This window comes from Talpa occidentalis, unplaced genomic scaffold (assembly GCF_014898055.3).
Source record: "Talpa occidentalis isolate TD23 unplaced genomic scaffold, MPIMG_talOcc4v2.1 talOcc4.7, whole genome shotgun sequence".
Classification (NCBI taxonomy): Eukaryota; Metazoa; Chordata; class Mammalia; order Eulipotyphla; family Talpidae; genus Talpa; species Talpa occidentalis.
Genome location: NW_023605083.1, coordinates 1,427,447 through 1,452,911, shown reverse-complemented (window position 1 = coordinate 1,452,911; position 25,465 = coordinate 1,427,447). Strand labels below are relative to the sequence as shown.

Below are 25,465 nucleotides of genomic sequence, written 5' to 3'. Positions count from 1 at the left end.
CCCTGCAGCGGCGGCTGTTGTTTTTCAGTCAACAGAGACCTAAGATGGTGGTCTCAGCCCCTGGGGGCCCACAGGGGCATTTTCTGTCCCGTGCTGGAAAATGTCCTTGTGGGGCACTGGGGTGAGGCTGAAGATGGCTGTGGTGCACCGTGGGGAGAGGCAGGGCGCCCCAGCAGGTGAGCGCGGGGGATTCCCTACTACGCCTTGTGACTGAGGACTCCACGCCCGGGCCAGGGTGGAGGGCGCCAGGGTCTGGGCCCTGCGGGGCCGTCTTCAGGCCTCCTGGACAGGGAGGGGAGCTTGCTGGCCTCTGGGGGCCAGGGCTGGAACCAGAGCCACTGCCTCTCTTGACGCCCCCCACCCTGCCCCCTGCCTCTGGCTCATTTTGGTGGCCGCCCTGTGCCTGCCCCGCAGAGCCCCGCAGGGCACCAGCGCCTTTCCCGGAGGGGCCAAGGACTCCTGCCGCCCCTGAGTCAGGCCCCAGCCAGGCCAGGTGCTTCAGGCGCTAAGTGCTGCCTGTTAGGACCAGCCTGTTGTTTTCATTTAAAGATGGGGGGTGCTTAGGGGCCCTCTGTGCCCCCCCCCCCCGTTAGAGATGGCCATGACCCAGCTCGGCCACTTGCTCTGAGGTGCGGGCAAGCTCCTGGGCTCTCTGGGCCTCTCCCCCGCACCAGGAGGCTCGCTGCAGCTGACCGGGCCCCTCGCTGGCCCGGGACGTCTGCGCAGGGGCCGAGCGGCCCACCCAGTGCTGGGGCTGCTGTTTAGCAACTGCAGAAACAAATGCCTGGGAGGTGTATCTTGGCCCCGAAAGGAGGCCACTGGGAGAGGGCGGGCTGTCCTCTCCTGCCCGTGGGGTGGGCGGGTCCGGCCCTGGGAGCGGGCCAGGCCCGAAGCGCCAGGGCGAGAGAGCGGCCGAGCCGCGGAACACGCGTCCGCGCGTCGCCCCAGCCATCTCGGAAAATAAGCCGCCGCTCTCGCCCACAGGACTGGCGCTGCCCTCCGGGCGGGGGCGCGGGCGGGGCCGGAGGGGCGTGCCTGGCGGGACAGGCTGGGGCTCCAGCTGACTTGTCTTGGCCTGGAGGGGGCCCGGCCGCCCCCTGCAAGCCTCGCCCCACGCCCTCCCTGCCTCCCACCCTCCGTCCCTCCTGCCTGTTCCCCCCCACTCCATCTGTCCCCCTCCCCACTCGGCCCTCCGGCCCTCCTACCCCCACCCCCACCCCAGTGTTCTGTTTCCTGAACTTCTGGGAGCTGCGGTGCCCCGCGCCCTGGCGGCTGGGCCGGCTGGGCCGGGCTGGGGTGTGGGGTGGGGTGAGGGGTGGGGGTGCGGGGCTGATTCGCCTGGGTGAACACAGCAGCTGGGCAGACGGCGGCTGTGGCCCCTGCAGCAGTGGCCACGTGGCGTGACTGGCCTGGTCTGGGCCCCAGAGCTCTGGAGACCTCCCCCTCCCTGAAGCGCCTCCGCAGGGTGGGGCGGGGCCCCGGACAGAGGCCGCCTGGGGCTGAGGGGGTCCTGGGCTGGAAAAACAGGGAGCGGGCACGCCTGGTGATGGCAGAGCCTGGGGGTGGAGCACAGTGCGTGGAGCACCGAGGACAGAGCAGGGCGCTCTCGTGGAGATCTGCTGCTGCCTTCCAGCGACGCTGGGCTTGGGGGAGCACCTGGGAGCTGTGTGACTGGAGGACGGGGACCTCCCCCTGGGGGGCGGCTGGCCTCCCTCTGGGCTGTGCATGGCCCCGTGCTCTGTCCTGGGCCCCCCCGTCAGCGCAGCCCTCACACCTCCTGGGCCATGGCCAACAAGGCGGAGGAGAGATGGGCGCGGAGGGAGAACTGGCAGAACCGCCCAGGCCCCCTTTCACCCGTGAGATAGGGCCCTGGGTGCCCCGTGAGAGGTGTCCCCTCCCACGCAGGGGCCCTGCCCTCCCCTTGACCACGGCGTCTAGGCAGAGTGGCCGGAAATGCAGCCTCGCCCCAGGTCTGCAGACACTGCGGGCTCCATCTTCCAGGCCCCCCAGAAGGGCCTCTGGTGCATGACCAGCAACAGCTGGAGCACCTCACAGGGCCTCGGCGGACAAGCTCCCAGGGCCAGTCAGCATCTGCCTGGTCCTCGTGGGGGGCCCCACAAATGCCCGATGCCCGCAGACGGCCGGCCGGGAGGAACTTCATGCATGAGGCTGAGCTGGGCGACCCCGCCCCACTCACGGTGACCTCCCCAGGGTGGGGATGGCTGGTGCCTCTGAGACCCCCATCTGGCTGGGAGGAGCCCATGCACAGAGGCAGGCGTGGGGAGAGGGTGGGGTTCACTGTCCTCCCTGCGCCTCTGAGCCACCCCCCCCCCCGACGCCTGCCTCAGGGCCTTTGCATTGTGCCTCCTCACCGGGCTCTTCCCAGACGCCCCAGCATCTCTGCCTGGCCGTCCTCGCTAATGTCCACTTCCAGCAGGGCCTTCTCTGATGGTCCATGGGGCAGTCCCCCCACAAACCCCGCTTTGGTCTCCTTCCCAAGTAGTCCTTCCTCCTGACTGTGCGTGAGCCTCTCTGCACGGAGCCAAAGCAGACACGCACGCCTGGTCCTCTGCCCCCGCCCGGAGGACCGCCACGCACACCAGCCGGGGAGCGGGGGAGCCAGGGGAGCCTTCTCCTGCGATGGCAGGCACCTCCTGGCCCCCATCCTGGCTGGCTTCTGGGGGCCCCTTTCCCTGTCTCGGGAGCAGAGGAGGGGAGTCTTTGAGAAGGGCACAAGGGAAGGCACCTGGGGGCCAGCGTGGAGGAGGGGGCCATTTTATCCCATGAGCCCTCCCCGCCCGGGAGCCTGCCCGGCCAGGCCAGCGCAGAGGCTGCCACGTGGACCCTGGCTGAGCCCCCCCCTTTCCAAGCCTGCTCAGGAAATGAACTTCCTCCTCCTCCTTTTCTGGGCGGCTTCCCGAGGAGGCTGGGCTGTGGGGGAGAGGCGCCGGGGGAGTGCCCCTCAGAGTTGCTGGGTGGGGCCAAGCTGGGAGTCCCTCTCCCCAACACCGTGCCCCGCCCCCAGCTGGGCCCGTGTGGCCTGGCAGGAAGCCTGGGCTTGGGGATGTGGCCAGGGTCAGCTGCCCCTCCGGCCACCCCTCCCACCATTTCTATGGGGGTCGCTGGAAAGGCCTGGGGCCCTGGAGCCTCTTGGGCATGCTGGGGCCCACCTACAGTGCCCTCGCTAGCTGCCTCCTCTCGGGCCGGGTGTGCCCGTTTATGTCCCAGGCTGCGGCGTGGATGAGACACGTGAGTTAGGGCCCGGGCCGGTGTGCCGCCCAGCGGGTGCCCCGAGCCTCAGCCTGCCTGGGGAGTGGCCTGTCGTCTGCCCTGGCTCCGTTCCGGGGTGCCTGGGGTGCCTGCTCCACTGCCACCCCCAGCCTGGTGGTGCCACCCTGAGGCTGCCCTGGAGGCTGTCGGCTCAGAGCCTCGCCTGTGGGAGCCTCACCTGTGCGGGGTGATGATATTGGGGTTCAGATGACGGGGTTTGGTGTGTGGGGTTCTTGGGTCCTTCAGAGAAAGCATTCAGCAGCCGTTCCTGCTCCTCCGCACACGGACGTTCATTGACGAAAGGAAAAGAAAGAGCACCTGGGGACACAGGCGGGCACGGAGCCAGGGTGAGGGGCGCCCCATGGATTCCCCTGGGCTTGGTGCCTGGGGGTCCGGTGACTTGTCTTCTGTGACTGCCCCCACCTCTGGCTGATAATCTTTTCTGAGCTCACCTTGGTCTCCTGCAAGGGTCCACAGCTGGCTCCCTCCCCCCACCTCTGGACCGTGTCCTTGTGAGTCTGTCCATCCTAAATGTCTGGGCTCTCAGCGTCCCCAGCAATAGGAAGGCAGATTTTGGAGGGTTAAGCCAGGACGCACGGGAGGGTGATCCGAGCAGGTGGAGAGAGCTCCTGGCCAGCGGCCGGCCTGTGGCTTCGGGGGGCTTGTCGCCCGAGACACGCGCACCTGCTTCCCTCACCTCCGCCAACTCCAGCGCCATCACCGGCTCCCTCCTCCCCAGCCGGGCCCTCCCCCCCTCCCCTGCCCAGTATATTTTTCAGAGTCTGAGAGTTATCTTTGCTGAGCTTTGTCCTGGCTGCATTTTAACCAGCTTGAGCGGCAGCCAATAGAGATCAAAAATGGAGCTGTCAAAATGTCCAAATATTTTCACACACACACAGAGCGCGGCGGAGGCAGCGCTGGTTTCAAAGCCCTCGCGTCTGCTGCTGGGCCGGGCGCAGCGCTGCGGGCTGTGGAATTACCCGCGGGGTTGAACGTTTTTGAGAACAGGCCTCTCCATTTGGGTTGCGTTTTCACTTACATTCACCGGAGCGCTTTCATCCCTCTTGACCCGTGCACACCAAGGCCCTCGCTCTTTGACCCTTTGAAGAATCGTAGTGATGGAAACAGCCACGCTGCACGCCGAGGCCGCGGCGCTGGACGGCGCCGACAGAGCAGAGCTTGTTCCTGCCGCTGTAACTGTGTCCGGGAAGCTCCCTGCGGGGAGGGTGCTGGAACACGGCTTCGATGTGTCCTGGGGTAACTGCACGCCCCGAGAGGAAACGGAGCCACATGGAGAGGGCTGCTGGCGGAGGCCCGATGGAGAGAGGCGGCCTTGCGGAAGAGGCTCTGCTGAAGAACGCCGGGAGAAGAGACGGAAGGCAGGGCCCCGGGCGCATTCCGCAGGAAGCCTGCAGCCTGCAGCAGCCACGACAGGCAACGAGGAAAGCGCTGCTGCCGGAGCCCAGCACAGACCTCAGGCCGACCCGCGGCGGGTCTCGAGTCCGCCTCGCCTCCCGAAGTGTCCCCTGGCGCTCTGACCCCAGGCGGGGGCACTCGCGCTGGCCAAGGACACGCCCAGTAGCTGACCTGCCCTGGCCAGCTCCTCCCCGGCCAGCTCCTCCCGGGCACACACCCGCAAGGCCGCAGGCTCGGGGCGCAACGACAGCGGGGCTCACTAACAGCCCGGGGAGACCAAGAGCCGGTGGGGCCCCGAAAGGTCTGGCGGGGGAAGACGAGGAGGGAAGGCGAGGGTGATAGAATAAGTTTAAAAGGGGGCTTGGTCGGCTCGGGGCGCCGTCACAGACCGCAGGTGGGGTTGGGAGCCGCGCCCAGGGGCAGCGGCAGGGGCAGGGGTTCTGGGGGCGGGAGGAGAGGGCGGCGGGCAGCGGGGAGCAGCAGGTCCCCCTTCTCGCCCCTCGGGGGGCGTCCACCAGCTGCCTTTTCAGGCTAGTGACTCGGGTCCCGCCAGACCTGCCGGGCCCAGGGCCGCTTCCCCGCGGCCCGTCCCCGTGGACCGGGCGGGCAGCCAGGCGGCCGCGCCCCTCACCAGGCGGCCGGGACGCCCCGGCGGGCAGGACACGGGGCGGCGCGAACCCCGCAGGCCGCTGTCCGCCCTCGCCCGCGCCCGCCCCGGGCCCTGCCGGCCGCCCTGCCGGCCCTCTGCGCCGGCCCCAGAGTCACCGAAGACCCGAAAACGCTGAAATCCCCGAGGCTGAACCCCGAACCCCGGCAGCGCCGCCGCCGCTGGTGCGAGGGTCTCCCCCACCCCAACACCGCGGCCCGCTCCCCGGGGTCCCGCCGCCGCTCCCGGGGGCGCCACCGGGACGGCCTGTGGCTTCGGCCCCCGGCTTCAGCTGCACCCGACATTGTCCGAGGGGAGGCCCGGGGCGCCTGCGGCGCCCCTCGGGGCGCTCGTAGCTGAACCCCGCGGCAGGGTTCGCAGCCTGAATGCGTTTACATGAAGCTTGGAGTGATGGAGCAGCAGCTCCACGGGGAGACAAACCCAGTAAAGGCAGAGGCTGGGGGGCAGAGTAACTCCCCCGGAAGCGTGCTAAGGTCTCCCCAACGTGCAGATGCTGCTGGGGGACAGCGTTTCCTGAGTGAACCCCACACCCCCACCTCCAGGCTGCAAATGCACGAGGACTACAACTCCCAGCATGCCTTGGAGGCCCTGCCCCCGGCTCTGGGAAGGGGCTGCTGGGAGCAGGGGCGGGGCTGAGCCAAGCAGGTGTGACGCCAGAGCCCGCGCCCAGAGCCTGCCCTCAGCGCGCCCCGGCCTGCCCTCAGCGCGCGCCCCCGGCGCCCTCAGCGCGCCCCGGCCTGCCCTCAGCGCGCGCCCCCGGCCTGCCCTCAGCGCGCGCCCCCGGCCTGCCCTCCGCGCGCCCCGCCTGCCTCCGCGCGCCCCGGCCTGCCCTCAGCGCGCCCCGGCCTGCGGTAGGAGCACCCACCAGTCAATCCCCCGTCCCTGGGCCCCTCCCCCCGCTTCCCGACCTCTCCGGGCGCCTCCCCCCACCCCCGCCCCCAGGCCACCCCGCTCCCCTGGGGTGCCACAGCGGCGGGGTGGCGCAGGCCCGGGGGAGTCGCCCCAGACAGCCGACAGAGCGGTGGGCCTTTCCGCTTTGGGGCTCGTGCCTCCTGCCCCTGCCGCAGGGGGAGCCCCGCTGGGTGCGCGGGTGGAGGGTGTGTCCAGGGGACCCCGTCATGGTGCCGCCGCTGGCGGGGGGCCGCCTGGGCTGGGCTGGGGACCCGCGGGTGCCCCCCAGCTGGGCCGGCGCCCTGGGCTTCGGCGGGGCCTGGAGCGCCCCACGCCCTCCCTCCGCCCCTCGCGCCATCGCTGCCCGGAGCTCACGTGCCTGTGACCCCGGGGGCCTCGCCCTGGAGACGGCTGGCCGCGCGCGGACCCTGCCTGAGGCCACTTGCTGGGCCTGAGGCCTCGTCCCCCGCTGCTCCCGGGGCCAGCCCCTCGCCCTGTTCGCTCGGGGACCTTCCCGCCGTCCGGGCAGGGCATCCCCAGAGTCAGCCTGGCTGTGCGTCGGGCTTCAGGGCCACCTTGGCCCCCGCCCTCCCCCAGGGGGCCACTTGGGTGGAGCCCGCGGGCATTGGGCACCTTGGGGTGTCAGGCAGGCGCGTTGTGGGGTAGCTGGGAATCTAGTCCAGGCTACATCAGATCTGCCCTCCCTTCCCGTGTCAGCCTCCAGCCCACACCCGCGGGCACGATGGGAGGATCCACCCCAGATTCAGGAGGTGGTGGGCTGCTGTCTGCACACCCGCCGGCCTGCCCCGCCTCGCTTTCTCCAAATGTTCCTCAGCCGGTTGGGGCCACGTGTGCCACACCCCAGCCCTGAGGCCGGCTCTGTGTGGGGGTGATTTTGTGGATTCTTCCTTGACCCCTGGACTGTCCGCTCCAGGAGTGAATCCTGGATGCCCCCCTGCCCCGCCAGCTGCTGTCGACCCCACAGGCGGTCAGTGCTGGGAGCTGGGGGTTTCCCCTGAAGAGCCAGGCGGGGGCCTCTCCCTTCTGGCTCTGACGTGGCTCAGCTGCTGTGCTGTGCCTCCTCCTGCAGCCACAGCTCAGGCCTCCCCGTACCCACACACAGGGGAGAGGTGTGGGCGCCTGAGCTTGACGGGGACAGAGGCCCGGTTGCTCTGCCGGCTCTGAGACCCCCTGAGCTGGGGCAGGGGAGTCCTGTGGAGGGATCGTGGAGGGGCCTGGGGCCCAAAGGGGCCTCTGTCCTCGCCATCCTCCCTCCCTGTCTTCTGTGGGGGTGCATGCGGAAGACCAGTTCCAGCGAGAATCCTGCCTCAGATTGTTCCTCCCGGGAGTCCCAGGAGGATGGACAACAGGGTGTGTCCAGGGGCCCCGCAGCCCCTGGGGCTGAGCCAGGGTGGCCCTCCCGGGCTGTTGGAGAGGGGGATGTGGGGACACGGGGACGTGGCATCTGCAGCCTTTGCTGGCCAGCCTTGTCCTTGTGGGCGTCCCACAGGGGCTGACTCATCGGTGCTGAGAGCAGAGCAGAATGGGGCCCAGCTGTTCCCGAGCCTGAGACCCTGTGTTGTTGCAAACTGGAGCTGGGAGGGAACAGAGGAGAGGCCGCCTCCCCGGGAAGGGCTATCTCCCCAAGGCAGGCCCATGGGGGGGCACGGCTTTGGACATGGTCCTATGTCCAGTGGCACCACCCCCTCTAGAACTGAGGTGTTTCCAGGGATGCAGACCTTTCGGGGATGACTCCCAGGTTGGGGCTGCACAGTGGGAGGACACTCATCATCCCTCCCATCACAGCTACTGGGATGGGGTCACTGAAGCAAACAAGGGGGGCAATGCAAACAAGGTCCCCAGGTTGCCAGCACCTACAGTTTCTTGTCTGGACCAGTGCTGTTTGCACTGAGAGTGCCAGTCCAGCCCACGAGGCAGAAGCCCACTGTCACACACACACACTCACTCGCACCCCTCTTCCCCCCAGTGGGGTCAGCTTCCGTAACCCTCTGCTCCCAGCCTAGGCAGGCTCTGTGACCATCAGGCCAGAGGAGGGATGTAGAATCCCTGTCCTTCAGGGCTAAGGAGCCCCACATCCCACATGGAACCTGCACCCAACCCAGACCCCAAACCTCTGCTTCCAGGCTCCCTGCTCTGGCTCCAGAGGGCCTCCCCACCACGGCCATCCTCCACCTTTGTCATCAGTAAATTAATTGTGGGGGCCCTGGGGGTGTAGGATGACGGTGAATTTATTTGGGTTTGGGGGACTAGCATTTGGTTCATCTGGTCTCTGGCCACCATGGTCCAGGGTCACTAGGTCCTAATTAATTGGAGGGACTCCACCGAGTCACCAGGAGGTGGGGGTCTGCTGCAGAGCCCATGGGGGCTCTCATCTTCCAGGGACACCCCACCCTGGCCCTCACTGCTCATGGAGGTGGTGTCTTCATGCTCTCCTGAGGTGGGAAACCAATTTGAGTTAATTTTTGTGTGTGGCGTGAGATAGGATTCAATTTCAACCTTTCGTGTATGACTGTCCAGTTTTTCCAGCACCACTTACTGAGTGCACTGTCCTTTGTTCATTGCGTATTCTTTGTTTACAGTGCGTAGCCTGTATTGAAATTAATTGACCGTACATACATGGATTCATTTCTGGGTGCTCTGGTTTATTTTGTTAATGCTTATGCCTGTTTTTGTGCCAGTACCATACTGTTTTGATGATTACAGTTTTGTAACATGCTTTGAAACCAAGAAGAAGGATGTCTCCAGCTGTATCTTCTTTCTCAAGATTGCTTTGACGACTTGGTGTCTTTTCTCCCAGATTTCAGAATTGTTGTGTTTCGTGGAAAATGCCCTTGGAATTTTGATAGAAATTGTAGTGAATCTGGAGGCAGCTTTGGGGAGTTTGAACACTTGGACAATATTGAATTCTCTGTTCTATGGGCATGGAATATTTTTCCATTTATTCTTTGATTTCTTTCATCAAAGTCAGAAAAATAATTAAAGCTTGAAAGGAGGGGAAACACCTTCCCTCCCCAGGGCAGCCTAGGGCATTGTCGAATGGGTCCCGGCAAGGGCTTCGCTTGTCCGGGCTTCGCTTGCCATTCTTTGCGCATTGGACTTTGGGGAGTTTTGTGAACGTGCAGCTTTTTACCTGGCAGAACCCGCCATGGTTGCGGCTGTATTCCTGCTGGGGCCCTGACCCTTCTGGGCTCTAACTCAGCAGACGTCCTTCCTCCTTCCCTGGTCCTCGAACTGCTCGGGAACTGCTCTGCCCGGCCGTGCTAGAGGACGAGGAGCCACGCGTTCTCGCTCCTTTTGCCTGACGGCCGCGCTTCGGCTTTCTGGAAGCCTCGGAGAATGTGGGCTCTGGGGCTGCTCACCGCCGCCTTGGGCTCCGGCTCCCCCATTTTCACATGGGACCCTCATACCATTTGTCTGAGGTTCTTAGAAAGGCCCAGGAGGGGTTGCAGCAACAAAGAGCAGGAAGCGGTCGGTGTCTGTCCATCTGCTGTGTTGAAAGCCAGGCTGCACAGATGCCCTGGGGCCACCTGATGGGCTTTGGGAGGGGCAGTGCTGGCGCCAGGCCCCCGGCTGCCCCTGGCGCTTTTTCTGCTGCTTAACCAGCTGCATGGAGATGGCAGCCGCCCCTCTGAAGTGTGCAGGCTCAGCACCTGCAGCCCAACTCAGCTCAGTTCTGGAACACTCCATCCCCTCAAGCGCAGTCCCCGCCTCCCCCCACCATCTGCGTCCTGGCTCCAGGCTCGCCTCTTTGGGGCAGTTTGTGAGAGGCACATCTCCCGTGCAGTCTCCGAGCTGGACGCCACGGGGGCATAGGCACCCCACCAGGTGCAGAGGTGACCCCGAGCAGGAGACCCCGGCCCCTCCAGTGCTTGTGGGCAGCCTTTCCTGAGACCAGGCTGGCACTCAGCCTGTGTGGGGTTGGGGAGACCCTCTCGGCCCGGGGGGGTGGGGGAGCAGAGGCCGAGGGTTGTGGGTGCCAGGATGGGGCAGCCGTCCAGGAGCCTCTGGTCGCCTCGAGCCCCCGGGGCGGTGGGCTGCTCCGAGGCGGTCTTGGTGGGGCTGGGGCCCCGTCTGTTTCCACTTAGCCCCTCCTGGGCCAGGGTGATGTCATCGCGGCTCTCGGCCTGGCGGCCCTGGCGGCTCCACTAGGCGCCCCAGTTGTGAGGAGGGGCCGGCGCCTCGGGTCCCAGAGCCACGGCCTCATCCACAGAATCCTGGCGCGACTCGACAGGCGGGGTGGGGGATGCGGGCCCAGCAGGAACGGGGCGAGTGAGGGGGTCCCGCTTCCCTGCTGGCTGTCGGGACCCGCCTGCGGCCCCGAGCTCAGCTGCTGCTGGTGGCGCTTGCGCCGGCCCAGCCAAGGGCTCCTTGGGCTGACCCCGCGCTGGCCGTCCGGGACAACATTTGCCTCCCGCCGCCTGTGACCACGGGACGGGGCGGAGCCCGGGCCCCTCGAGCCCAGTGCGCACCGCGAGGGCGGCCATGTCCAGCGCGGGGAGCCTGGACCCCGGGCCCAGCGCTCTCTCGAGGAAACTGAGGCCTCGGAAGCTCCTGGCCCGGCCGGCTCGGACTCCAGGTCGCAAGCTGTGTGGGTGACCACCCCACCTGAGTCGGGCTGGGGGCCAGCGCCGGGCACCTAGGCCTCCCAGTGGCGCTGTCCTGGCCACAGGGTGAAGAAGCAGGCCCGGACAGCTGGCCGCTCGGACACTGGCCGCTCGCCTTCAGCTGACCGGAGCCATGCTCTTGGCTCTGCCTGCGCGCCCTTCCCAGCTGGGGGCCGGCAGCCCACCGGGGTCCTGCGTCCTCTCCTGTCCTCACAGTGTGACTTGGGGACAGCTGTCCCCCAGCCCGTTTCCTCTTACACGTCCCGCAGAGCAAGGTGGGCAAACACGAAACCTGACGGGTGGGCACGTGGGGGGCGATGTGTGGCTCCGCGTCCTGGACAGGCGCCTGCGTGCAGACCGCCAGGCTTAGTGGCTTCAAACAGCAGCGAGTTGGGGGGGTGCCCAGCGTCGGTGCCCGTGTTACCCCAGCTCTGGGGTGGGGGTCCTGAGCCACAGGCAGGGCTCCCTCGGAGGCGTGGGGAGGAGCCCGTCCTGGCGCCCAGGTCCTAGGGCTCCCCTGGGCTGGGGCCCTTCCCCCAGCTTCCACCCCACGCTGGTACCTGCAGCCCCTGCCTCCCTGGGATGCCTCCCCCCTGCTGCGAAGCCCCCTTCGCTCTGAGGTGACACAGTTACGGCCTCTGGGGAGAGCACATTTGGGGGCATGGTTCTCAGGCCTTCAGGGGAAAGGTGCTCCCTGGGGAGAAGGCTGGGTGTGGCCAGTGTCCAGGGGTGTCCAGGGAGAAACTGTCAGCGCCCACCCTTGACCGACCCCTTGGAGCCCTCCCCAGACCTCAGCCCCTGGAGAGCCCCGCCAGCCTGACGGGGGTGACACTCGCCGGTCCCACCCCTGGGGGCAGCAGTCCTGGGCCGATTTCCCAGCGCATCCCGGGGCTGCCCATCCTTCGAGGGTGCCTGCCCGCTCCCGCTCCTGCCCGAGGTGAGTCTCATCAGGTGAAGGTGACCCTTTTAAAGTGGATGGTGTGGTGATACCTCGCACAGTCAGCCTGGCGCATGGCTGCTGCCCGTCCAGTTCCAGAATGTTCTCTTCCTCTATGCAGCCGTGTAACCTTGTGGGGCCCCAGTGGACCCCATAGACCCTGGGCTCCATGGGCTGGCCCTGGCCCAGGCCGCTGCCCCAAGTGGCCCGTGGCGCGTGATTCCGCTGGAGGCTGCGTGGGGACTGCACGCCCACGCTGGGGAGAGCCCAGTCTGTGCCTCGCGCCCCCGCCCTACCCCCCGCCCCGGCCGCTGATCTACTTTCTGTCTCTGGCTATCCCTGCTCCAGACGTGAGGGGGGCGTGTGCTGTGGGACCACAGTGTGTGCCCCGGTTGCAGCGTGGCGGGTCTCAGGACTTCCTGTAGCTGAGCCGTGTCCCCCGCTCGCCGTCGGCCGTGCCCGTGTCCCCTGCACCGGCTGCTGCTGTGAACGTCCCCGTCCTCTGGTTTGCCGGGTGTGCACCGCGTGGGGTCATTTGCTCTAAATTGCCGCGGGGGTGCAGCCCAGGCACCCGTGGCCACGTCCACGCACACGGCGGTGACGGGGCTTCACGGCAGGCCCTCGGTGCCCCGTCCACGCCTGTGCCGCCACCGCACGTCTGTCCTCGGCAGGCAGCAGCATCCCTGTAGGCACAGGACGCCGCCGGGCGCAGGGCCCGTGCTCGTAAGGAGGTGCCCACGGAGGCCAGGCCAACGAGAGCGAGCGCAACGGGCCGAGGCCCCGGGTGGGCAGGGCTGGGGTCATCCGGGGTGGGTGGTACACGCTGCCTTAAGCGCCCGGTTGCTGGGCAGGGCGGGCCTCGGCTCCTCATCTGGGCAGAGGAAGATGCTCCGGCCTCCGCCGGCTGTGGCCTCCGCCCCTCTCCTTGGCCTCTCCAGCCGTTTCCTGACGTGGCCGGCGCGGAGGAAGGTGCCGGTGCTGGCTCAAGAGCTCTGCGAGCCGCGCTCCCGGGTGTGCGTCTCCCGGGAGAGGCGCTCTCACTCGACCTTGCAGCCGGGGAGACCAAGGCGCGGGGCCGGCCGCCCCGGGTCACCGGCCAGCGGCCAGGGTTCTGGCGCCCTGACCTGGAGGCCACGCGCAGAGCGGAGGGCGGCAGGTGCCTCCCTGGCGCGGGGGCAGAGGGCGCGGCCGCCTCAGCCCGTTTGTTCACGTGGCGGCCGCGGCCACGCGTGGTGTCTGGGCTCCCGGCCGTGACTTCATCCCCACCCCGCCCTCGTCTCCCACGGACCCTGCTCGCCTGCCGTTCGCTACGGTTTATGGGAGCCTGGAGAGGGCTGGAGGCGCTCTGCCCTCCACGCCCTGCGCGGCGGGCCGGCCCGGGAGTGGGCATCTGAGGACATTCTGGAGCCGGGTCTGATTCCCGCCCAGCGAGGGTCCTCAGGCCCGCTGGGCCCCGGCCCTGGAGCTGCGTGGGCTGGAGTCTCGCCCCCAGGAGAGCAGCGGGCGTCTTTGCCAGACCTGGCGCCAGACCTGGAGGCGGGAGACGATATAACAGCCAGTGGGGCGGTCAGTCCATGCAGGTGCCAGGTACACGGCCGGCTGGAGCGCGGGTGCTCCGGCCGCGGGTCCCCCAAGACCCATCATGTGGGAACGAAGACACCATCTTCCAGGAAATTAATGAAAAACGCCTTTACGAGGCAGCTGTTCTGGGGTGTGAGCTTTGTGAAGGGGCCAGAGGGGCTGGAGCGAGCGCAGGCCCCCGTCCATCTACCAGTTGTGAGGCGCCCGGGGCAGCAGTGCTGGGGGCGGGGCCTGGAGGGGCTCTGGCAGGGCGCAGGGCAGCCGAGGGGGGAGGAGACCCCGGGGCGGGGGGCTTCTGGGTCCGCTTTGGGTCAGGACGTGCCTGTGGGCTCCATTTTGCTGCAGGGGTCAGTGGGCACTGCGCCTCCGCCGGGCGCCGCCCCGGGCCCTTGGGGGCACTCCCCCCCTTCGGCCGGGGGGTGTGTCTCAGCGGTGGGATAAGCATTTAACAGGGAGTCGTTCCTCAAGTGCCCCCAACAATCGTGGAGTAGGTTGCTTCCCAGCTCCAGGTCACGGAAGGGAAGCAGGCATGGGGGGGGGGCGAGGGACTTTCCCCAGGACCCCCGCCAGGACTCCTGCGTGCTCCCCGAGCGAGGGCTTGGGAGCTGCGTGCGAGCGCGGCCAGGGAGGCGGGAGCGGGCCAGATGTGCCTGGCTCCCGCCTGGCCCCGGTGAGGTCATCTCCCAGCCGGCCGGGGCGGGGTCGGCTCCCTGGCTTGTCAGGGCGCAGATGTGCTGCCAGCAGCGTGCCCTCTGGCTGCACAGCGCCCCCATCGTCTCCCCTCCTGGCTGAACCGAGGAGCCAGAGGTATTTCCACGTTGTGCTAAAATCATCTCTGCGAGTCCCACAGATGGAAATTAAATATTTACCATTTGGAACGAAATTCCAACTGGAGCAACAGCTCTCCAGGCAGAGGATGTGGGGGCCGTGGGGAGGGTGCACATGTGAACAGCTGCTCCCCAGCTGTGGCCGTGGGAGCGAGGCCTGGCCGGTGGCTGGGGACCTGGCTCTGGCCTCCTTGGGGGACGCTGGCCTGCCCGTGGCGCCCAGGCCGCCCTCCGCCCCTCCTCACTGGGCCCGGGCCGGTGGGCGTAGTCCTCCGGCCTCCCCTCCCCTCCCCTCCCCTGCGCTCCCCTCTGACCTGCCTCCTCCTGCCCCTGGAGGCCCCACCCCAAGAGCCGCTGGAAGGGCCACAGGATCCGCAGGAGCCGGTCCGCAGGGCCGCATGTGAGGATGCCGAGGCCGGTGTGGGAGGGGAGCGCCCGGTCACTCGCGGAGCCGCCGCGGCTCTTCTCTGTGGGACGTGACGGCCTCGCGCGCGGAGGCCAGTGCTGACGGCCTCCCGAGGGTGCGCTCGCAGGTTCTTCCCCCGTTTCCCACGGGGAACCCCCACCCCCACGGGCGCACCAGAACCTTGCGGTGGGTCCCCCCCGACCTGAAGGTTCCCGGCCAGGGAGCCCTGGGAGCTCCCGGGGCTGAAGGGTGCCAGGGCCTCGCTTTGCAAAGCCTTGTGTGAGCAACAGGGCCGGGGGCCGGGGCCGTGACCTCCGCGAGCCGCCACACTAGCCTTCAGTGACCAGGGCCCCCTTCTGCAACACAAGCCCCCTATTGATTCTCTGGGTCAGCTGGAGGGAAAAGTCCCCCTGAACGGCCGCCAAGGGTGTGGGAGCCGATCTGGACCCGCTCCAGCGCCGGAACCGGGGAGGGGACACTCGCAACTCTTAAACTTTTACGACGGGCTTCAAGTAACTTCCTGGAAATGGCTGTGAGCGCCTGGCAGTCCGGCCTGGAAGCGGCGCTCTGCGGGGCGGGGCTGCGGCTCGGCCAGCCGGCAACCCGGAGCACAGGCCGGCGCTCGGGCCTGGGAGCTTCCTGTGCTCCACTCCACGGGCCCGTGGGTCACAGCACCGCTTAGGGCCGGGGCGCCCCACACTGTGCTGTGAGTCAGAGTGCTTAGTCGAGCAGAGCCATCCGGAAGCTCCTCGGGAGGAGGGTGCAGGGCACTGCACACACGCTCTGTGCGCCCAGCCCCAGGCCGCCACCGGGAGACAGCCCCGGGGCCACCCCCCACCCCCCGCCCCAGGTCTCTTGGGCTGCGTCACGATGGAGGGGATGGAAGGCACCATGCGGGGGGACCCTGGCCTGTTGCTGTCAAGACAGCAGACCCCTAGGGGGCTTGACCAGAGGTCGAGGGTGCACTTGGAACATCCCCATGGACCAGACCGCCCAGCGGGCTGCATGCCAGCGCCCAGGGGCCCTGCCCCTCAGAGCGCAGGTGCGGACACCTTCCCGCTCCGCCAGCAGGAGGCCGGACGTCCCGTGCGGAGCGGTCCCCGCCGGCCCTTCTCCCTGCGTCGGCGCCTGTTTCCTTACCCGCGAGCGAGCTCTTGGGCTGTGGCGGCGCGGGCCTTGCCTTCCTGGGGCCGAGGCCTCTCTCTTTGCCACATGGTCTCTGCGTGTGAAGTGTGTGTTGCGTGAGGTGCACGTCCGCGCACACGCCCGCGGCTCCTGTAGCATCTGCACGTCCGCCGCCTCACACGAGGGCCAGTTCTGTGGGTTCCGGGCCTGCGTCACTCCCTTTCCAGGCGCTGTCTGCTCCACGTTATACATCGTGAACCCACACGCGATCCCCCATGTGGGCAGGGTTTCATCTTCCTGGGTCAGGCCTCCTCTGGGGGTTTGTTAGGTGGGAGGGGTGGGGGTTCAGTTCTTCTGCAGCTTTTCCTCGCCATTGGCAGGACCACCCGTCCCCAACCCCCAAGGCCCACTGGCCCTCCCGGGGTGGCTCTTGGGTCTGCCGGGCCCCACGGGTGGCCCAGGTCTCTGCAGCAGCTGTTTAAAGTGGGGGCTTTAATAGCAGAGGGCCGATTGGGGGCGTCGCCAGCACGGCGGGGTTTTCTGGGGTGTCCTCGTTGTTTAGTTATACCTTCTGCGCCCAGTTGTCCGGTGCCCTCCGACGCCGCGTGGAGAAGCCGCTGGCGTTTTAGTTCGTGGGCTGATGCGGCTGAGTGGAGAGGCGCTCTTCACCGAGTAAGATAATAGCTGCCTTTTCGGAGGGCCGACATCCTATTTCACGTGCCTCCCCCTGGAGGGGCCTCTTTCTTCCAGCCTTGGCGTCTTGGGTCATGTTTCACGTTCCGGTCGCGCTGACCCGTGCGTCCCTCGGGGACGGTGCTTGGCTCCTCGGGGCTGGGAGCGTGTTGTGCGTGCTCCTCCCTGTGTTCACGCTGGCCTGGCCTCTTGGTGGGAAAGCGGCTGGCTTCGGGGCTGGCCCGGAGGGCAGCGAGGCCCCTTCGCTCCCCTTACCATCTCTGCAGAGAGCGGTGCCCAGTGGGTGTCCCTGACAGGAGCGGAGAGCAGACGTGGCAGGAAGGAAGGGTCCCCCAGGGCTGGGCTGGGCAGGGAGGCACACAGGGTGATCACACCGCCTTCAGCAGCTGAGCTTCCCCCCGGCAGCCTGGAGGCACCCTGAAAATTCCGGGGGCGTGAGTCACACGTGGGGTGCCCTTCCCCGTGGATGGAGGCAGGCCGCAGAAGGAGGCGTTGTCCCCGAGGGCCGGTCCTCCTGCCTGGCGGAGTCGGCTCCTTCACACAAGCAGCTGCTTTGCGTTTCTTCTCAGAGATGGCCGACGGGCCGCCGCAAACCAGACCAGGCCCGGGGCGAGGGGCCCGCAGCGCTGAGCCCGAGAAAGGGGCTGCCGCGCTCCTGATCGTCCCCTCCGGAGCCCCCCGGTGGCGTTAGAAGGCAGGGGGCGGTCCTGTGGGGTGGGCACAGGGACGTGGGGCGGGGGCTCGTGGGCCCAGGGAGTCCGGCTGCCGGATCGGGGGCCTGGGCACCTCCTGACCGCCGGCAGAGGTCGCGGCGCGGATTCCTGCAGCTTCCGTGACGCGCGTCTTCTTAAAGACATTTTTCTAAGTCCCCGCATGCTTCTACTAAGATGCACCCTGCTAAGTTGTCAGGTCTTGCCGGGGTCCCCGGATTTCCAGGCTGCATGCCCACGGCCGTAGGAGCCTGCCGCCCCCAGCGAGACCCCCCAGAAGTCCTCAGAGGCTGTCTCATGAGGCAGCGAGTGTATGTGCCCCCCCCAGCCCCTCAGAATCGAAGCTGAAGTCACAAGGAGAAGCTGGGGTCACACGGCCGGCCTTGGGGGATCAGCCCCGCCCTGCACCCGAGTGGAGGAGCGTGTGTGGCTGGGCTGTGGCTGCTCTCGACCCGGCCTGCACTGCCCAGGAGGTGTGGGGTGGGGGGACCCCCCCTGGCCAGTGGACCCTGCTGGGAAACCTGCCTCTTCCCAGCGAGCAGGCCCCTCCGGTGTGCTCCCGGCGCTGGGCAGAGGCCGATGACGGAGGCGGCCATGTGCTCTGGGGGCTCTGCATTCCTTCCTGGTGAGGTAGCGGCATGGAAACCGGCCGTCAGCGTCCTCCCCAGCTCTGAACACGGCGATTGTGTGGCCGAGCCCCTCCCCCTCGGGTGCTGCCTGCGTGGCCAGGCTCCGGGGGCCAGGGCAGGGGGTGGGGGGGCTCGGCTGTCGTCCCTTCCCTGTGGGGGGCCATGTCCTTCGCCGCGCTCCCGCGTGCGGTCACTGGGAGTCCGGGCCGTGACAGACACTGAGACCGCGGGGCACCCCTTCCCCTGGTCTGCACGCTCAGGCGGGGGCAGCCCAAGAGGCTCAGGCCTCCCGGGGCTCCAGGAAAGTCTGAAACGACCCAACCCTGTTCTGCCCAGGGCCGCGTCTCGCTCCCTGAGACCGCGCTGAGAACTGTCCGGAGCGCCGCGTCCGCCAGGTCCGCAGAGCCCGCCCAGCAGGCGGGCTGCCCGGTGTGTACATGGAACCATTTCCTCGCCGTTTGCAGTGGACTCTCAGATGTTTTCCTGGAGGAATAGAAGCTTGGCTCTGGCGCGCTCGAAAGCCCCAGTCAGGAATTCCATTGGTTCTCTGGGAAGCCGCTGTCTTCCCCGCGGCTGCTTGACGTGCAGCTCATCCTTCCAGCACCCCCTGGAAGGCGTCCGCGCACAGTCGGTCCCCGCGGCTCCGCGCAGCTAATGAAAAGCACACGCACCGCGCATGGAGTCCCGTGTGCCACATGCACAAGCCCATCCCGGTCGCAGGGCCATAGCCGCCTTGCCCCGCGCTGCAGGAAGGGTGCTGGTGTGGGGGCACGGTCGCCCCGCGCAGGGCCCGGTGGGGGATGCAGCCGGCAGGGCACACAGAGCCCAGGATTGCCTGCCTCTGCGCTCCCTGGCCCATGGCACCTTCCCTCCGGCGTGGGTCTCCCTGCCCACGTGTGGGTTTGGGGAAAGCTTTTGGGACGGGGGCCTAGGGGAGCTCGGAGAGCGGGGAGCCTAGGCTGTGCACAGTCTGGGGAGAGGGCTCTGCCTGTGCACCCCAATGATCAGTCCTCAGACGCACAGGTCAGGGAGGGTGAGCCTGCGCACCGGAGGGCATCGCCGACCCTGCCGGGTGCGCATCCCAGGCATGCCCTGACCCTGTCCTGAGCTCGCCTGGGTCTCCGATGGGCGTGGCTTGGGCCACCCTCGTGCCACTCACACCCACTCACTTTGTAAGGTACACACCCCACCAGGGGACACCCCACCTGGGAACAGCCCCCCTGGGGAACGGCCCCCCTGGAGAACACCCGGGTCCTTTTGCAGGGAAAACAACAGCTTGGGGTAGCACACTGCACCCCACTGACACCGGCTGGCCTCAGACGGTTGCCTGCTGCTGGCCGCCTCCCACTCTGTGCCGTCGCGACCACCACTTCCTGGGGGTGTGGGCTGCATCCCCTTGGGGTTCCCCTTCCAGTCTGTACTGCTGTGCCTGGCCCTCCTGGTTTCTGGAGAAGCTGGGTTACCATTTGCCTCCAGAGTCCTTGGGGTGGTTTGTGGAAGAAAAGCCGCCCCCCGCCCCACACTGGGCCAAAATAAAGGGAAGCACGTGTGGCGAGCCCGGAGCACGCACCAGCCCTGCACTCCACCATGGTGCGTGTGCTCTGGAGCGCCTGGGCCTGGGGGACGTGCGTTCTGGGCTCCCTTCTCCACTTGGAGCGCACGCAGTGGCTTGGCTGGAACTGTAGGCCGTGGTGGGCACCGCCAGGCCGGTGGTGGGGGCCTCTGCAGCTTCGCCTGACTGTGGGGTCCACTCAGGGTGGAGGTCCCGCCTGGCTGTCAGGAGCGGCTCTGGGAGCTCTGGCGGGGATCCTGCCCACTGTTCTAGCTGGGTGCTTGGGTTTTCATGTGAACTGTCTGGGCCAAGTTTGTGTTCTCTTCCCATCATTAATAAAGATTTTTCTTTTCTTTGCAAAGGGGAGCTGTCATGGAGAATCTAGAGAGCAGTGGCCGTGACACTTGCCGGCCGCACAGCTTCTCCTGCGTTGGGCCCTGAAATTTGTATCTTGGAAAAAAGACAGCGATGCAGCCACTGCGATCAGAGGAGCCACCCGAGTGGCAGCTGTCCTGCTCTCGGGGGATGCAGGTAGGTGGGACGGAGGCGCCCCCTCCTCTTGTGGGCGCACTGGGAAGCTGGCGGGTTGCTGTCTGGTCTTCCTTGCTTGCTGGAGCTCAGAGCAGCCACCTGACACCCCCGCGCGGACGGGTGTTCTCTCTGGGCCTGGGCCCTGCAGGCGCGGCTCAGGGCGCCGGAGCCCGTTGGTGGCAGCGGAGCTTTTGTTCTTAGTGCCTGAGTCTCTTGTGGCGTCTGCCTCTCAGAAGCTGCCTAGGGACTGGCCGCTGGTGCGGGGCCTCGCAGGGACAGTGCTGTGTCCTCGCGACCACTGGGCCCTCGCCCCGCTTCTGGGCCACATAGTTGTGTGCGAGCTCCCCGCGCCCGGCTGTCCGGATGTTCTCCCAGTGCGTTTAGGACTGTCTTTGCGAGGCCAAGCCCCTCCGCCCCCACGCTCGGCCACCCCGCCTCGTTCTCAGCCTCGGGGACTCAGGCGTGGGTGGCTGTGGTCACGGTCACTGTCGCTCTGTCGCTTGCCAGTGCGTCTCGCAGGAGTCTCTGCCGTACTCACGCACACAGGACACCCAGCTCGTGCCCCCACCGTGCCGTGGTGAGGGGCAGTGCCCTCCTCCCTGCAGCCGAGTGGTGCCGCGGTGTGGCTGGGCCGGCTTCTGGACCGTCCTGACGGGCCTGGGGCAGCGCTGGTGTCAAGAGGTGCAGCGTGCAGCGCGCAGCAGGGGGTTTGAGCTGGAGGCTTCGAGCTTTCAGTGCACGCCCAGAGCGGGCTGCCGCCCTGCGGCGTGTCCACCGTCAGTCTTTTAAGGCCCCCCCGGGCCACTTTCCACAGAGGCCTTTCCAGTCATTCCCACCCACAGGCTGGGCCCACCCTCCTCCTCAGCACGCCTTGGGCAACAAGGCTTCCGCCTGCTGAGAGAGGTCCCTGTCCCCGCGTCCCTGGAGAAACATCTGTGCGCCCGGACAGGGGCCCCAGGGCTCCAAGCTGAACGGGGTCTGCCCGGCCCGTGGTGCAGTTCTGGACAACCTCCCACCCCACCTGTGCCACAGGGGACCGGCAGGGCTGGCAGTTGCTGGACGGGTCAGTCCCCACCAGGATTGTCCTCATCGGCGTCGGTGGCAGCCACCCCTCCCCGTCGGTCCTGCTTCATCCAGCGTCTCTGTGAACCGGCCTTTCCTCTCCCCTCCTTTCTGGCGCCAGAAGCTTCGGCTTCTCTCCCAGCATCGTCTGCAGCCTGGGGCAGTGGCGGCCATCCTGCTCCGGCCGGCGGTCCCGGGCTGTGTGAAGAGGGACAGGGAAGGGCAGGGCAGACCTGTGGCTGATCAGTGGCCGGTGTGGGGCCGTCGGCAGGAGCGCGCATCCTGGCGCAGCACTGGGGGTGGCTGGGCTGGGGAGGGCCCGGTCCAGGCTCCTCGTCTCAGAGGGTGGACGCTGGGTCACCGGGTCCCTGTGCAGCCAGGGCTAGGCCCTCCTCCCCCTTGCCCCAGTGGAGTCCCCAGAAGTGCTGGGAGCTGCCTGCGGAGGCACCTCAGTGAGGGGCTGGTCCCCTGGGACGAGGAGGCTGATACGCGCGGCTGCACCAGCCCCCGTTGCATCAGCCTCCCTGGCCTGCCATGCTCGAGTTGGAGAGCCCCACGTAGGGCGGGGTGCAGCCCGTGCGGCCTGGAGTCCTCCGAAGCAGGGGCCTGGTCCTCCAGCCTCCCTCTCCATCTCGCCCCTGCTTCAGGGGCTCCTGGGGGACACATCCACCACGATCTCCATCTGGAACTTTCTTTTTCACACGTGTTGCCTGTTCTGCACAGGAGGTCCATCTTTCCCAGCCTCAAAATCTAGCACAGGAGGCGGAGACACAGCTTCTGTGGGTGCACCGGTCACTCATTGTCAGCGCTGACAGACATGGGCCTTGGGGTCCTCAGCGCCAGGACGGCACCTGACTGACAGCACCAGGCCGTCCTCGCCTGGCCCCCTGGAGCCCTCTCCCAGGATGATGGAGCAGGAGGTCCTGACCTCTCTCTCTGACCCACCACACAGCGGCTGGTCTGGGGGCCCGGCTCCTCCCTCCCACCCGAAGCCTCTGCCGGGCCACCCCCTGACTGCAGAGAACGGCTGTAAATCAGCCTTCCTTCTGGGATATTAAGAAAATCACTCTATTAGCAGCTGACTCACAGTCTAAAAATGTGCTTGTGGCCGTGACTGTGGCCACGGAGCCTGGTTTGGGGGGACCAGCCCGACCTTACTCAGCCGGGTCTTTCTGCTGAGGCCTCTCTTTCCGGGCCCAGAGTGCCCTTCCTGCCCACCGCCACCCTTGCTGCTCCCGCCCACCTTGGCCGAGACCCTGGAGGAGGGTGCCAGCTGGAGAGCAACCAGAGTTGAGCTGAGAAGGAAATGGGCCGAGAAATTGAAATGGCAGGAAGCAGGGACCCGTCAAGCCACGTAGGACTGGGGGGTGTCATGGCCCGGGTCCCCCCGGGCACTCACAGCCACAAGGCACGCTCAGGCACAGGGCGCAGCAGCAGCAGGGCTCATCACACAGGGGCGCTGTGGCCAGCGGGTGTTCCGAGGGCCCGAAGGCTGGCTGCCCTCCCCCCCGACAGCGCCCGCAGTATCAGTCGCCAAATCAGAAGCTGCTCACGCAGGATGCTGCTGTCCCCGTGGCGAGAGCCCGGGGCCCGTGGCTCCTGGTAAGTGGTGGACCAGGGTGCAGCTGACCAGTGATAGCGGTGGTCACAGGGGGCAGGGATCGGAAGGCCAGGCTGGGCGGTGGCAGATGCTGGCAGACAGCTCTCAGGTGGTGCCAGCCACCCAGGGCCGGTGTCGCAGCCCCTAGAGATGCCCGGCCAGATACCCCTACCTGTGCAGCTGAAGCAAGGGCCTCGAGGGTCTGCGTCTTCCCAGGAGAGGGTCTGGGCAGCTGAGTTAAGTGGAAGGGACTGGGGGCTGACCTGCAGGGCCCTGGGTTCCCCACACAGCCTGCTGTGCTGACCCGGAGAGGCCCGGTCAGTGGGAGACCCTTCTTTTTTTTTTTTTTTTTTAAAGGGCAGGTATAGAGGCATGCTTTATTTATTTATTTATTTGTTTGTTTGTTTATACAAGCACTGGGTACAGTCAGAAGTGCGGGAGGGTGAGAGAATTCACCAGAGCCAGAGCGGGGAGCAGAGCAGGCAGAAGGACCGAAGTACACTGCTGAGGGGAGCAGCGGGCGGCAGGAGAGGTCTGCGCGCCATGTGGGACCCTCCTCCGGTGGCCGGGGAGCAGCCTGGGATCGAACCGGCGCCTTGGGCGCGGGCGCTGGCAGCTTCGCAACCCAGCGCTCAACTGCTGCGCCACCGGGGAGGCCCAGTGGGAGACCCTTCTGTCCCCCTGCCCTATGGGATGGCCGGGAGGGACAGGCACACCAGGAGCTAGAGATGTGGTGGGCTCCTGGAGATGTGGTGGGCTCCTTGGGGACTGGGCACCCTTCCCAGAAACCTGCCCACAGGACCGAGGCCCAGCCAGGGTGCTACACGCCGACCCCAGCGTCAGGCCGGGCCTCCCAAGCATTCCAGCGCCTTCTCCTTCCAAGGTCCTTCAGGGGCCGGGCAGTTTGCCCCTCTAGCAGGTGAGAGCTCACCGTGCTGTGCTGTGGACCAGCTGGCCTGGCCCAAGTTCCCTGAGGGCGGCCTGGGGCTTTGGCACTGGGACCAGACCCCAGCGCGGGGCACGGGCCACCCACGGGAGCTTGGGGGAGGCTGGGGCAGGAGCTTGGCCGTGTGAGCTCTGCGTCTGCGGAGCCCCGGCCAGACAGTGTTCCCTGGGCTGGGCCAGCACCGCCAAGGGGACGTGATCTGTGAAGGGTGGGAGGACCCGAAGGTGCCACCAGGCCCGACAGCTGGCATTGGCCGAGAATGGCCACGACCCAGCCTTGGCCAGTGACCGGCCCTGCTGGCTGTGGGAGGTCGGGCAAGCGGGGGCGGGTTCTGCCTTTCCCCTTGCAATCCTCCCGGACATCGGCTGCCCCGGGGGCCGGGCAGGCCCCTCCATGTTCTCAGTCGTTTAGGGTTTCCCCTTAGAGCCAGGCGCTGATGTCCAGTGGTACTGGGCAGACGCCTACAGAGGCCGAGTCTACTGCCCTTCCTCCCTGATACTCCCATCCCCGGGGCCTTGGGGGCTCCCTGCAGCGTCCCAGCCCCCAAGTGCACTACAGAGTCTCTGGAAGGTTCTGGGTCACTCGATCCTTAGGGGAAGACATGCGTGTGGCAAACACCAGTGATGATGTGTTTGCCTGGCCAGAGGGGCTGGGGTCTGCTGCCTGCTTGCTCCTGGCACCCTGTGGGCCCCAGCGGCAGCAAGGACCACCCGAGCACGGCGCCCTGCTCAGGGCCCGTGAGGATACCCGTGAGTGGCTGGCGTGCGCCTCCGTCTGCAGGGGACGAGGGTGGAATGCGGGCCCTGGGGCAGGACAGAGATCGCCTGAGAAGGAGGGAGGTCTGGAGCCGGCATCTGGAGACCAGACAGGAGGCCGAGCCCATTCTTACGCCGTCCCCCGCTGCAGGCGCTGGCGGCCGGGACCCGGGTGGGGTTGGAATTAACCCGAAAGCTCAGAGGCCCGGTGGTCCCCAGCCGGTGAGGCTGGCGTGGGCTGAGCTCGGCACTAGGGCACAGAGAGCCGAGAGCTGGGAGGCGTGTCTGGTGGGGAGGAGGCCCCGCCCTACCGTGAGGCCCGGTGACCGCTGCCTCCCCGGGCTGTGGGCTCCCTGGTGTGCGTGCCCTCGGCGGCTGTTGTCCCACGGACGTGGCTTTCTAGCCCAGCAGTTGGCACAGCCGCGCAGATGTGGGGAACCCGGCCAGGGACGCGCGTGCGTGGCGGAGGTGGCAGGATCATGCCAGCTCGCTTGGCCGCGGTCTGGGTGGTGCAAGGACGGCACAGAATCCCTTGATAGGCTGCTCGCCGCGTCCTGGACGGAGGCTGCCGCTGTCCTACGCCGGTCCCGGCTGAGGTGCGGGCGCCTCGCTGACCGCGGGTCAGGCTCGGCAGGCTGTTGGGGCAGTCAACTCAGCTCTGACTCTTATCTCCCCAAGATGCCATCAGGGGAAGGGTCCAGCCCCCAGACCGCCCTCCACGTATGACACGCTGCATGTCCCATGGTCCCCAGCCTGGCCGGGCCGGCCACAGTCACCGGGCCGCCCACCACCCCTCGTCACTCAGTGTTGCCCTCGTGGCTGCAGACCACAGCCCAGCCCCTCCAGGGCCCTCCTTGTGCTTGGGCAGCAGAGCCGGGAGCAGCTCCTACTCAGAGGAGGCGTCAGCCACCAGGTGCAGAGGTGGGGGGTAGGGGTGCGGGCAGGCACGGGGATTTCTCGCCTCTCTAGGTGACCCCTCCCCAAATCTCCACAGCCTGAGAGCCCCCAAAGTCCTTTCCTCGGCTTCATGGAGATCAGCAAGGGGACGGGAGCTGGCCGCTGGGGGTTGAGCTCACCCTCCCCTCCCAGGAAATCTGGGCGGGTCGGAAACGCTTCAGGATGGTCTCCCTGCAAGTACCCCACCCTCAGATGCTTCCCCAAAGTCTCTTTCATCCACAGAAACGTGACTAGAAGAACAGGACACCCAGGTCCGCACTGGAGGCTCTGCAGCTGACTCAAGGC

The 25,465-nt window shown here is 67.2% G+C and overlaps 1 long non-coding RNA gene across 2 annotated transcripts; it reads left to right on the top strand.

Moving 5' to 3' along the window:
• Positions 1–25,465, top strand: LOC119231264 (uncharacterized). Of its 2 annotated transcripts, none has more exons than XR_005121894.2 (3): positions 1–176; positions 19,692–19,860; positions 25,403–25,465. It is a non-coding gene; the product is annotated as an uncharacterized LOC119231264 (long non-coding RNA). The 2 variants fall into 2 exon arrangements; XR_008549622.1 differs by lacking the exon at positions 1–176 and adding an exon at positions 6,178–6,204.